Below are 12,785 nucleotides of genomic sequence, written 5' to 3'. Positions count from 1 at the left end.
TCGCTAGCGGTGCGTCTCAGAAACCTGGGCGACCTCTGAGAGTAGTCTTGGGTGTAACCCACCCGAGACAAGCCAAGCCCTGGGCAATCGCGGCAATGCACCAGGTGAAAACGCTTAACCGCGGTACTCGTGGGACTAAAATGGAAACCAATTTAAAAAATCTTAATATTGAAAAAGCAACTTCGGGTGGGGCCAGCGATGGCGAACACACGAAGTCTGACAAGGCTGACCAGTCTGGTACCGATGTGAATCGGGTCAGACTGAGTGGAGCCGAGAGAAGACGTCGCAAGAGAGCGAAGCTGCATCAAACCTCGGGGGCGATTGCAACCTTGACGGATGCAGCAGCGAAGGTCGATGAGGGAAGGGGGGAGGGGGCTACGAGGAAGGCAATAAAACGCCTTCCATCAGAGCGTACTACGCCAAGCCCCTCAGTCAGACCGAAAGAAAAGAGAATGAGAACGCAGGATCAGGGCACATATGCTCAGAACACTACGAGCTCATTCAAGTTTGCAGTTATGCCGGAGTCATATCCGGATCAGAAACTGGGCACTGAAGAGGTAACGGAGGTGAAGAAACTCCTGAAGAGGGCCACTCTGGCGTTACCTGACGGGGTGAAAGCACCCACCTTCAACGGTGTCTGGGAAAGAGAAGGTGTGGCAATGGTGTGCTGCACTGATGAGGAAACGGGAAATTGGCTGAAAAGCCTTTTCCCCGAAAACAAAATAGCTGGACTTACTGTACGTGTGGTCGCAGCCTCGGAGCTTCCCAAGAAGCACAGGGTTGTACTACACGTGGAAGGCCCAGATGTAACCGCTCAAGAAGCACTGTGCTTCCTTGAGAAACAAAATGCAGGACTGCAGGCCAGAGAGTGGGTTGTCGCTCGGGGCAGTGAGAGTAGGGACGCGAAAAGTGCCCACTTCGTTGCGCTGATAGACGACCGATCTCTCTCTGTTCTGAAAGCCTGCAACTTCAGACTGCACTGCGGGATTCAAAAAGCAACTGTCAAGCTGCTTGCGAAAGACCGTGGTGAAAGTCAGAAGAAGGGTACATAGAGGTACCAGGAAAGTCGTCATCATTATGGTTGCAACCCGGGTGCACATTCTACAGATAAATTTGCACCACAGCAAAGCAGTCTCGGCTACTCTAGTCAGGCTGTTAGCTGGGATGCAGACTGTCATAGCAATGATCCAGGAACCATGGATAGTGGACAATGCTATTAAGGGCCTCAGTGGTTGTGGCAGAATCTATCACGCAAACACTCAGGAGAAAATTAGATCTTGCATTGTTATTAAAGGACTAGACTCATTCCTCTGTTCACAGGCTAGTGAGGGAGACCTGGCTGTGGCACAAGTGGATCTGGGCCTGGGACAAGGCGAGGAAATGAGCCTGGTTGTAGGGTCAGTTTACATGCCCTATGACTCGGCTGAACCACCTCCTTCGAAAAAAGTAAAGGACCTATGCAACCATGTGAAGGAAAGGGGACTTGAACTCCTGCTAGGTTGTGATGCCAACTCGCACCATGTAGCATGGGGGAGCACCGGCATTAACGGCAGGGGGGAAAGCCTCCAGGAATTCATAATGGGGGCCGGTCTAAACATCCTTAATAGGGGGTCAGAACCTACCTTCATAGATCGGAGACGACAGGAGGTCATAGATATCACTCTGGGGACGGATAGAGTGGCAGACATGATTGGGGACTGGAGGGTCTCAAAGGACCTCTCAGCGTCCGATCATCAAACCATAAGAATGTCCATCCACGCAGTGAAAGCAACGGAATGGGTGAGAAACCCAAGACGAACAAACTGGGGAAATTACCGAGAGAGTCTATCTGACAATCTCAGGGATATCATCCTCAGATTTAACAACAAAAAGCAGCTGGAGGAGGCTTCGATTGCCCTAAACCAGGCCATCATGGACTCCTTCGAGACAAACTGCAAGCTTATCCCGAAAGGGCAGCCCACTGAGACTCCTTGGTGGTCAGAGAGGCTCGGTGGGCTGAGGGGCAAAGCTAGAAAAGCTTTTAACAAAGCTAAGAACATGAGAGCGGGCCCCCGTAAGGAAGACGCATGGAAAACTTACAGAGGCTTGCTCGCAGATTACAACAAGGCAATAAAGGCAGCCAAAGAGGACTGCTGGAGGGCTTTCACAAGCAATGTGGAGAGTCAATCGGAGACCTCTAGGCTGGCAAAAATCCTTGGAACAAACAAGACTCCATATCTAGGGTGCCTACAGGCACCAGATGGCAGCTACACGAAAACCATGGGAGAGAATCTGAAACTCCTAATGAACACCCACTTTCCAGGCTTCATACAGGCCCAGGAGAGAGATAAAGAAACAATGCAAAATCAGAGGGATGTCTACGAAACCCATGATTGGGCATTGGCAAATAAAGTAGTGCAGCCCTGGGGGGTCAAGTGGGCCATCAAAACCTTTGAACCCTTCAAGGCACCGGGACCAGACGGGATCTACCCAGCCCTATTACAGGAAGGGATAGAGACTATCACGGGACCCCTAACCAAGATACTCAGAGCTAGTATAGCCCTGAAACATGTCCCTAGTGTGTGGAATGAGACTAGGATAGTATTCATTCCCAAGCCTGGAAAAACCGGTTATATAAAACCAAAAGACTTCCGTCCTATAAGCCTCACATCCTTCATCCTGAAGACCCTGGAGAGGCTGGTGGATAGACACATCAAGGCCGGGCCCTTGGCTGACAGACCCCTCTCTCCCTGTCAATATGCATACAGAGAGGGAAGATCAACAGATACCGCCTTACATCACCTGGTGGGACTGATTGAGGGACAACTGGCGGTCAAGGGTTTTGCCATAGGCGCCTTTCTGGATATTGAGGGGGCTTTTGATAGCACTTCGAATCCGGCTATAGAAAAAGCCATGGAAGAACGACAGGTGTCCAAGACTATCATTGCTTGGACACAAAACATGCTGAAAAGCAGAAGACTGTCGGCAGGACATGGGAGGGCATGTGTGGAGGGACGTCCGACTAGGGGCTGTCCGCAGGGGGGAGTTCTCTCGCCCCTGCTATGGAACCTGGTTGTAGATGGACTTCTAAATCAACTAAGTGAGGCCGGCTTCCACGTCATCGGTTTCGCCGATGATGTGGCAGTTGTTGTGAAAGGCGGATTTCTGAGGGTGCTAAGGGACCTGATGGCAACAGCCTTCAATATCATTGAGGACTGGTGCAGGGTAACTGGCCTATCGGTAAATCCAGCCAAAACAACAATCCTGGTTTTCACCAGAAATTATAAACTGGAAAAGATCCAACCTCTGAAGCTAAATGGCTCGGAGATTAACTACACCAGCAGAGTGAAATATCTGGGTGTCCTCCTGGATAATAAACTCAGCTGGAAAGAACATATCTGTACTCAGAGAAATAAAGTGTTTGCCTCTATGTGGGCATGCAGGAGAGCTGTGGGCAGGACATGGGGACTCAATCCTAAAATGATGCTCTGGCTCTACCAAATAGTTCTACTTCCGAGACTGTTATACGCTGCGGTCGTCTGGTGGCCGAGGGTGAGTAAGACGGAAACAAGGAACCTGTTGAAAAGCCTACAGGGAACCTTCCTGAGGGCTGCAACAGGAGCCATGAAATCGACACCTACTGAGGCGCTAGAAATAGCACTCAGTATCCCACCCCTCGACCTTAGGGTTGTGAGTGGTGCTACCACAACTGCATATAGACTAAGGTGCCAACTAGAATGGAAGATGACGGGCCAAGGCCATACAAGGCTTAGCCTAATCAATGATCGACCCTTCATAGGTAAGACGGATAGGATTCCTAGGAAGTATCAGATCAGGAAAACTTTCAGAACGAGTATACCACCCAGACAGGAGTGGCTAGACTCGGAACGTAAACCAGGACCAAGAGAGGACTACTGGTTTACGGACGGCTCTGGCTTCAATGAAAGTTTTGGGGCAGGCATCTACCGTCTGAAAGATGGCTTCGGAGAGAGTTTTCCGCTGGGCCATCATTCAACCGTCTTTCAAGCAGAGATGCTGGGCATACTTAAGTGTGCAGAGTATCTGAACGCGAGAGACACAAAAAAGATGAAAATATTCATCTGCAGTGACAGCCAGGCGGCGATACACGCCCTGGAAAAACCCACTACAGAGTCACAGGTGGTGTGGGAATGCATGCAGGCATTGGACACACTGGGTAAAAACAACCGGGTCACCGTAACCTGGGTGCCAGGTCACCATGGGATTCTGGGTAATGAAGAGGCAGATAAGCTGGCCAAGGAGGGTACAGAAAGTGTGTCCTCACACGGCCTGCTTGGCATGCCCTTCGCAGTGGGAAAAACTCTTATTAAAGATCATTTCCAGCGGGATCATATCAGGCGTTGGGAGAAAGTTGCGACCTGCAGACAAGCGAAACTGCTTATGAGAGGGCAACTGAGAGTTAGGACCAGAAAGCTTCTGGAAATCATCATCGGGTTCAACGTCGACTGGGAGAATTTACAACTCTCTCAGACCCCAAAGAACAATAACCTGACAGGCGACAACCGGATCATCATCAAGGAAAAGATATTCATTAACCAGGAACCTGTCAACTAGTCATGCGGTCCATCATCGCGCCAAGACACAGCATCGCAAATTAATTCATCTGCACGGACACTCATCGAGAGGAAGAGGTCAAAGACCTTGCACAATCAGATTGGAGATCCTGGATAATCAGAAAAGTACCAGGTGGGACATCAATCTCATTTAAAGCCCATGTACGTTGGAGATCATCGTCAATCAGAGGAGTACCAGGTCAATCATCAATCATAACCATACCAGGTGAATCCGGTGGACACCAACAACGTTTTGAAAGTTCAACGACCTCATCAGAATGCATTCAACTGGTAATCTTACCGACGGCGAGGGTCTTCGCTCTCAATCGTCACGGAAATTCAAGGCCAACACGGATTCTCATCGACCAGGGCTCAGAGATAACAGTAGTCTCCAAGCGCTTGGTCAATCAACTTCATCTGGAGCGGAGGTCATCATCAATTTTCATCGTCGGCATCGAGGAAACCTCATCGGAGAGCACGCGTGGTGTAGTGTCTCGCGCCTTACAACCGAGGCACGAATCCGCTACTTAAATCAACATTAACGCCCACATCCTGAGCAAACTGACGACGAACATACCGCCATTCGCTTGCGAATCAACGATGCCCCATCAACTGCGATAACTTCAACTGGCAGATCCTCACTTCTTAAAACTTGGGGCCATCGACATCATCATCGGAGCTGATACCTACGGGAGAATCATCGGCGAGAGAATCACCAGGTTCACGGAAAATAAATTACTCGCTCAGGAAACCATCTTCGGCTGGATCATGTCGGGGCCAGTCAGCTGCACCGGCTGTGCTCCGAAATCATCATTATAAGTAACAAAACAGATGGCAAACCAATAACTCTTGGAACTCCTGAAGAAATTTTGAACTCAGGAGGAACTACCGGATACATCATCATCATCAGTCTTGACGAAGGCTGAAGCGGAGTGTGAACACCACTTTATCGAGACTGATCGACGAGATTCGACGGGATGCTAGATTGTGCGTCTCCCGTTTAAGAAACCAAGAGACGGTTGCAGAAACTCATCAGGCGACCGTCATCGGATCCGGACACTCATACACGCTACAAGAAATTCATTGCGGAGTATGAGGCCTTGGACCACATGCAACGAGTATCATCGACGTCGGAGCCGGAACGGGCATATTATTTACCTCATCCCGCAGTGCTTAAATCAGACAGCACGACCACAACATTGAGAGTGGTATTCGACACCTCGCATCGAACCTCAACGGGGGTGTCACTGAATGACATCCTCTATTCGGGACCTAAACTGCGAATCAACAGCTCCGACGTTCTCATCTGGCTACGTCAGCATTGGTTTGCTTTCGGCACGGACATCATGAAGATGTTTTGCCAGATTCGGGTTAAACAAGACGACTGGGACTATCAACGAATTCTCTGGAAGGACGACATCGGCCAACCCATCGAGTATCAACTGACGATAGTCACCTATCATACCAGCTGTGTATCCTAGCCATCGCTACGGGTGCTGAAGCAGTTGGCCATCGACGAAGGTCATGGATTTCCATTGGCCTTACCGACATTTATCAAAGGACGATATGTCGATGACATATACGGAGGTGCAGAAACGGAGCTTCAACTGGAGATCATCAAGCTCACATCGCCATGCAAAGGTTGATCAGCTAATCAACCATGGCATGGCGGGCGGTATGCCCCTGCAGAAATGGTGCAGCAATGTGCCACACATTTTGAAACGACTCGGGCTCTCGTCGGGATCAGCACCAAACATCGAATTTGAGGAATCAACGGTAAAAATGCTAGGGCTCTGCTGGCAACCTCAGGCGGACACCTTTCACTACAAGGCGAGGAGCTTCAACCGGGACACCATCACCAAGCGTGTGATCCTGTCCGAGATGGCGCAAATTTACGACTCATTGGGACTCATCGCGCCGGTGGTCGTCACGGCAAAGATACTCATCCAAGAGCTGTGGCTGCTCAAACTCAACTGGGACGATCAACTTCCAATGGTTTTAATAAAACGCTGGCAACTCTTCAGGCAGGAAAATCAGCAGCTGAGCAGCCTATCAATACCGAGATGGCTCACTTTATCGCCCAACAAAACGGAAGTTCAACTACATGGTTTCGCGGACGCATCCAATCTGGCGATGGGCGCATCGGTCTAACTTCGAGCAGCATCAGAGATATCGGGAACGACTGTAACCCTGGTCTGTGCCAAGACCAAGGTGGCACCGCTCAAGAAGATGACCATACTACGGCTGGAGTTAACAGCAGCTCTCCTAGCAACGGATCTTGTGGCCTACGTACAACGAACGCTGGAGTTGGAAAATATACAAGTCCAACTCTGGAGCGATTTATGAGTGGCCATCACCTGGATTAACGGAGATCCATCCCGTTGGAAGGACTTCGTCCAGAACAGGGTTCTTAAGATAAGAGATACTCTGCCTTCTGTCACTCGGAGACAGATCAATGGCATACGAAGAGTTTACGACTCTTCTGCCTCTGGTCGAGGCCATACTTAACTCTCGGCCATTCTGCCCACTCACCAACGACCCGCAATACATATCAGCTCTGACACCGGGCCACTTCATCATCGGGGAACTGCTCACGGTGATTCCTGAATCATCACTCCCGCAAATTATCACCCAGAGAATCCAAAAGTTCTGGGAGCATTGGGCACGAGAGTGCATTCATCGACATCAGCAAATCTGCCAGTGGAGAGAGCCAACGAATGAAATTAATATTGGTTCGTTGGTTCTCATCACAGACGAATGAGAACCGCCAGTTAAATGGCCCCTCGCCCGAGTCATCGAAATTCATCCAGGACAGGACAACCTGACAAGAGTTGTCATACTGAGGAAAGGGCATCAGGAAATGCAACGGGCAATTCACAGACTAGTTCCATTGCCCATCAACGCAGATCTACTGGAGGTTCAACACTGAGGGCCATCAACTATACTTTGTCACCAGGAGGTGACGCAGGGCGGGCGGGATGTTCACAATCTGGCCTCCTTTTTGGGCCAACTCATCTTCCCGTTCCTTACGGATGTTCCCGACCATCGACGAGCACGCACGTAGTCGTGAACGTGTTCCACGGTGGTCAGTACACCATTGACTCTCATCAGGACCGAATCATAGAAACTTATCCGGGCGTACATCGGCTCATTTATCGGGAAATTCATCGGTTAAGTTATCGAATCTCATCATTAATTATTGGGTCTATTATCTAAATATTTTGTGTTTGTACAGTCCACTTCGGTAAATCAACTATTTATTAGAAATCCATCGAGTATATATTTCAGTGCACCAAGTTTTTAAATACAGTGACAATCAACGAAACTCATCTCAATTTATTCTCCGGCAATCCATCCCACTTCACTTTCCCTCCCGACCTCCCTATCATCAAAATCCCACAAGATTTTTAACACCATCAACTCATGATATCTAGACAAAATGCAGAGGAATCGCCACAAATGATACATTTTGACATAAGGTTGTGAAGCGCGGTGTTAGAAGAGTGAGAAATTTGCCAGCCAATCCCACGAGTTTGAAATTAAGCGAAACGACGGAATACATGATAGTATTTTTTGTCACAAACGTGTCAAATGCGAGGTTCTAAAAGAGACGTGGAAGGGGATCCAAGGGAATGGATTAATAATCAATAATTTCAATAATCCCTCGAGAGCTGGCCCAAAAAACAGAGAAACCAGGGAAAGAAAAAGTTGAATTTCATTTAAAAGACACGTACAAAAAAAATCCTTAAAAAAACTCACCAAATTCGCTGGGAAATTCGATCGGATTTCTACAAAACTTTCTATTTACGATTGTAAGATGAGAAACATCAAGTGACTTCTACACTAATTACCCTTAGAGGTCAACCAATGATATCCTTAGGGGGAACCAATGATAATGTTCGACAAATGAGATTAAGGAAAACAAAGTGATATCATTAATAGGTCTCCAAGAGTAGTTAGTCTAGAGACCACTTGATGGCTCCTAAATCTAGATTACGATCACGAATTAGTGTTCGGTTGATTCTATTGGAAAATTCGGCAGCATATCAGCGTGTTTCTTCCAATAAAAATGTTCAATGAAAAATATTTTATATGAAAAGACAATAGGATTTGATTTTTCTGAACAATTTATTAAATTGAGATATTTTCTATGGAAATTCCCTAGCTAAAATTTTCTATTGCTTTTGATGAAAAGAGGAAAAAATGCAGTAAAAAAACTTGGAAAATGAATGTCGAGAATATCTATAGAAAATGTCTCATTAAAAAAATTTGAATAGAAAAATCGAATAAAAATGGAATGCAATAAATGGATTTTTATTGGGTTTATAAGCCTATAAAATAGATTTCCGTATTGTTTTTCCATAAAAAACAAGGAAAGCTGCAGAACTCTTCAATAGAATGGGATAAAAATGTATAGAATTTTTGAAAAAAAAATTCCGTGCCTGGAGTAACAATTTCTGTTTCACTGGACAGAACTCCTTACTTCTCTCAAATCTCACTTGTTTTAGACCATTATGGAGAATAATGTCATTCATTTTCAATCGTTCTTTATATGTACTGTCGTTACTAGTATGTATTAATAATTGTTGGTGCGGATTAACATCACAACGAAGGCGAAGAATTGGTCTCTATAAAGCTAACTTCATGTTGCATAGGGCACATGAAATTTCTGTAGATACCACTCAAAAGGGACTCTTTTTTTCTTCAAACTTTACGCAACAACCATGTAAAAGTGCTTCCTCCATAGACGACAGTATACGCAAAAATGACTTTCAAATCATTACGGTTGAGTGCACGTATATTGCACAGCATATTTCATTTCCTCCGCCCTTCTTGAACTCAACGTTCATGTCATCTCCAAGTTATACACGATAAATACATGAAAAAGACCCTACAAAACACACGTGAAATTCACGCAAGTGGCTTCTCTTCTCCTTTCCCATTATAGTTACGTACACGCAAAGCCACGTTCATGTCGTACTCAGCAAAATAACGATGGAGGCACTTTTTGGTCCACTTCAAATCCTGGCCGTTACACAGCAAAGATAAATACGTCCACGTCATGCATACCAAGTGCACGCATGGGGCATATCAAGATTCAGATAAAGTCCACGCTAAAGGGACTCTTTTCTTCTTCAAAATCCACGCAACATCCACGCAGAAAAGCATATGGGACATTCCATGTCAACTCAGCCACCCTGGAATTTTTTGGTTCTCAGAATCTTGAATTAGCATGCTCCCAGTCAAGTACTACATGAATACATACTTTCTCGAAATTTTCGCTCCTTTAACATTAATTGTTTGGCCAGGACGAATAACAAAAGCTCAAATATTTGAAAAATCATGTCTTGCGAACAAATTCGCCGATTTTTATGAATAAAAAAAGATTTTTTTCGATTTTTCATATACTTTTGGAATAAAAATACGACAGTACCACGAGGAAGAATAATGAGTCATTTTTCGAGTTTTTTGTTATTTAAATCCTTCTGTTATGCAGGGGCCATTCGAAAATAGAATAATTATTCTTTTCTGCGATGGATAATGATATTACTCAACTTTTTCGGGGTATTTCAAAATGGGATAGCCATATGGAGATGAGAGAAAATTTTTTTTCTCATGAAAAATTAGATTTTCCGTATTTTGTTCCTGAAAAATGATGAATGCCTCATGAACGGTTGAGCGTACAATTTTTCGGCATAATTTGAAGATGATATGCATAAGTAGTGATGGACAAAAAACGTTTTTTATAGAAAAAAGTTGAATTTATTGATTATTAACAGTTCTACTTACGTAAACGACAATGAGAATTCGCAAAGTACAAAATATTTGATGAGTTTTTAGATCAACATGGAGTATATGTCTGTTTTAAGTATGTAATTTGAAAAATAAACATAAAATTATAGAGAAAAAGCAATTTGAATTCGTACTTTTCTGAATCACAATGGCTATCTTAATGTACGTCGTCCATTTCGTTTCTTCGCCTTTGGAAAAACTTCTCCTGTAGTCGCAGACAAATATCTCTTAATCAATAATTCCTTTTCTCCCGCAGGAATGGAGCCGTGATTTTTTTGTATCGCTGGAATCACCTTTGCACTGTCGATTCTTGTTTTCAATCGTTCTTTCATATCCTCGTGTTCCTGTTTAGTGTAGAAAAACATATCGAGATCCTTGAAATTATTCTTTGCCCACTGAAACTGACCATCTGGAGTGAGAATAGGTTCACCATTATTAATTTGCAGACTTCTTCGTCTTGCTTCCTCCTTCAAGACTGCGCCTACGCCATCGCATGCCGTCTTTCCATGCACGGTTGCATGATAGTGTGCCTCTGCTTCAACTCCAAAATCATTTTTATGCAACGAAAGATTAGCCATGTTATATCGATTCTTTTATAGTGCTGTCCAGTACCATCTGTAACATAGATCAATTTGTTTACGACAGCACAGACTTATTCTATGTTTTGTATCAGAATCTGTTACATTAAATGAACTGCAGTAGTATCGTGAAAGAGACTGTCAGATAAGAGGACTAGACTTCTATGTCGAATATCGTTGTCGTGGCGATAATAATACACCATAGGATGGACACTGCGTTGATCATTGTTGTAATGGAACGATTGAGCAGTGTCTTGAGCTACGAAAGAATAATTCTCCGAAAAATCGGCCTACACTAGAATTTCACACTCAATTAAATTCCCCTTTCGTTCTTTCACGAAAGCGTTTTGTTGTATGGCAATAAAATGATGAGATTTCAATATTTTCAATCTCTCACAAAGTACATCAACAAATTCATACACTGGAAGTCTCTGAGTCTGTAATGTTGTTCTATCCACAGATTGCCAAGTCCTGAATTCTACAGTTTCAATCACAGCATCGTAGAGGAGTTCTTTCAGCTCGAGCGATAATCCTTCAACTCCAGGACAGTTTTTACACTCATCTAAGTGGCATTCAGGCGTTGGATTAGGGCACATGACTTTTGCAAGACAGTCTTCATAGTCGGTAAGGGGAAATGATGAGTTTTTAGTGAGAGTAGAAATGTTGATTGCATCCAACATCAGCTTACAATTTTGATGATAGGTACAGACACATACCACGTTCGTACCACTCGCTCCTGCCAATACNACGTTTCCCAAAGAAATGCGGACAACGTTTGATTTCTCGGAGTTCGAAACCCGATCGGCACCCATTGGGTTTCGAACCCGAATCATCGGGTTAGAAATCGCTCGCCCTATCGACCGAGCTATCGTTGGCTTTCAATTTTTATTCAGTAGTAATACCCCGAGTGCTTCAAAATTATCGGGTATTTCNGACATTTTATCCTTCATGCCTGGCATCATCCGACTATTACTCTCATAAAAACTCCGGACCTTGTCAACTGTCTCTTTGGACAATGATTTCCCAGCCTTCGCAACTGTTGAAGCAAATATTCCTCTCTGTTCTCGCAGTTGTTTTGCTCTCATAGCCATGTACCTTGTCGTACCNTTTGAGGGAATTACCAGATAATTTTGAAGCACGAGGGGTATTTGTCGGATTATTTTTCACGTACGGATTTTGGTCAGGAGTGTCGTTTACGCAACCTCAAAATGACATCCGAGAACAATTGAAGAGTTAGTACGAAATATCCGGAAAAATATATATGTGATTACGACATAACCGAAAAAATATATATGTTAGTGCGAAATATCCGAAATAAAACTTCCTCCAGCCTGTCATTTGTCANAAGCAAATATTCCTCTCTGTTCTCGCAGTTGTTTTGCTCTCATAGCCATGTACCTTGTCGTACCAAATTCACGGCTCACTTATCACTCACTCCATGAAGGTGGAGCAATAGTCAAGAGTTGAATACTTTCAGAATATTCTGTCATTGTATTGAATTTTTGCTGGAGTCCATCCAACATTTCTTCCAATTCCAATTCTCGTGGAGAACGAAAATTTGCTGGAATGTTCCTGTGGTGCTCTGTCTCTGAATTATCATCTACTGTTGGTGCATCGTACTCCTCTGAAGCTTCGTTGAAAATTACATCCCCATCAGAATCAATTGAATGGAAGGAATTACCTGATCTCAAAGAACTCCCTGCGATATTGCTCGTAGAAATGTCTACTAGAAATGGTGTAGCACTGGACGAACGATCGGCTGGAACATTTGATGACGATGAAGAGACTTCCCGATTCGATGAAGATTCAGAGGGTAGTGATCCAGGAATGTAAGTCAAAGCTC

The sequence above is a fragment of the Diachasma alloeum genome, unplaced genomic scaffold, assembly GCF_001412515.2.
Source record: "Diachasma alloeum isolate Michigan unplaced genomic scaffold, Dall2.0 Dall_scaffold_00654, whole genome shotgun sequence".
Lineage (NCBI taxonomy): Eukaryota > Metazoa > Arthropoda > Insecta > Hymenoptera > Braconidae > Diachasma > Diachasma alloeum.
The sequence above is the reverse complement of the archived record's forward strand: the minus strand, read 5'-3'. Positions refer to the sequence as shown.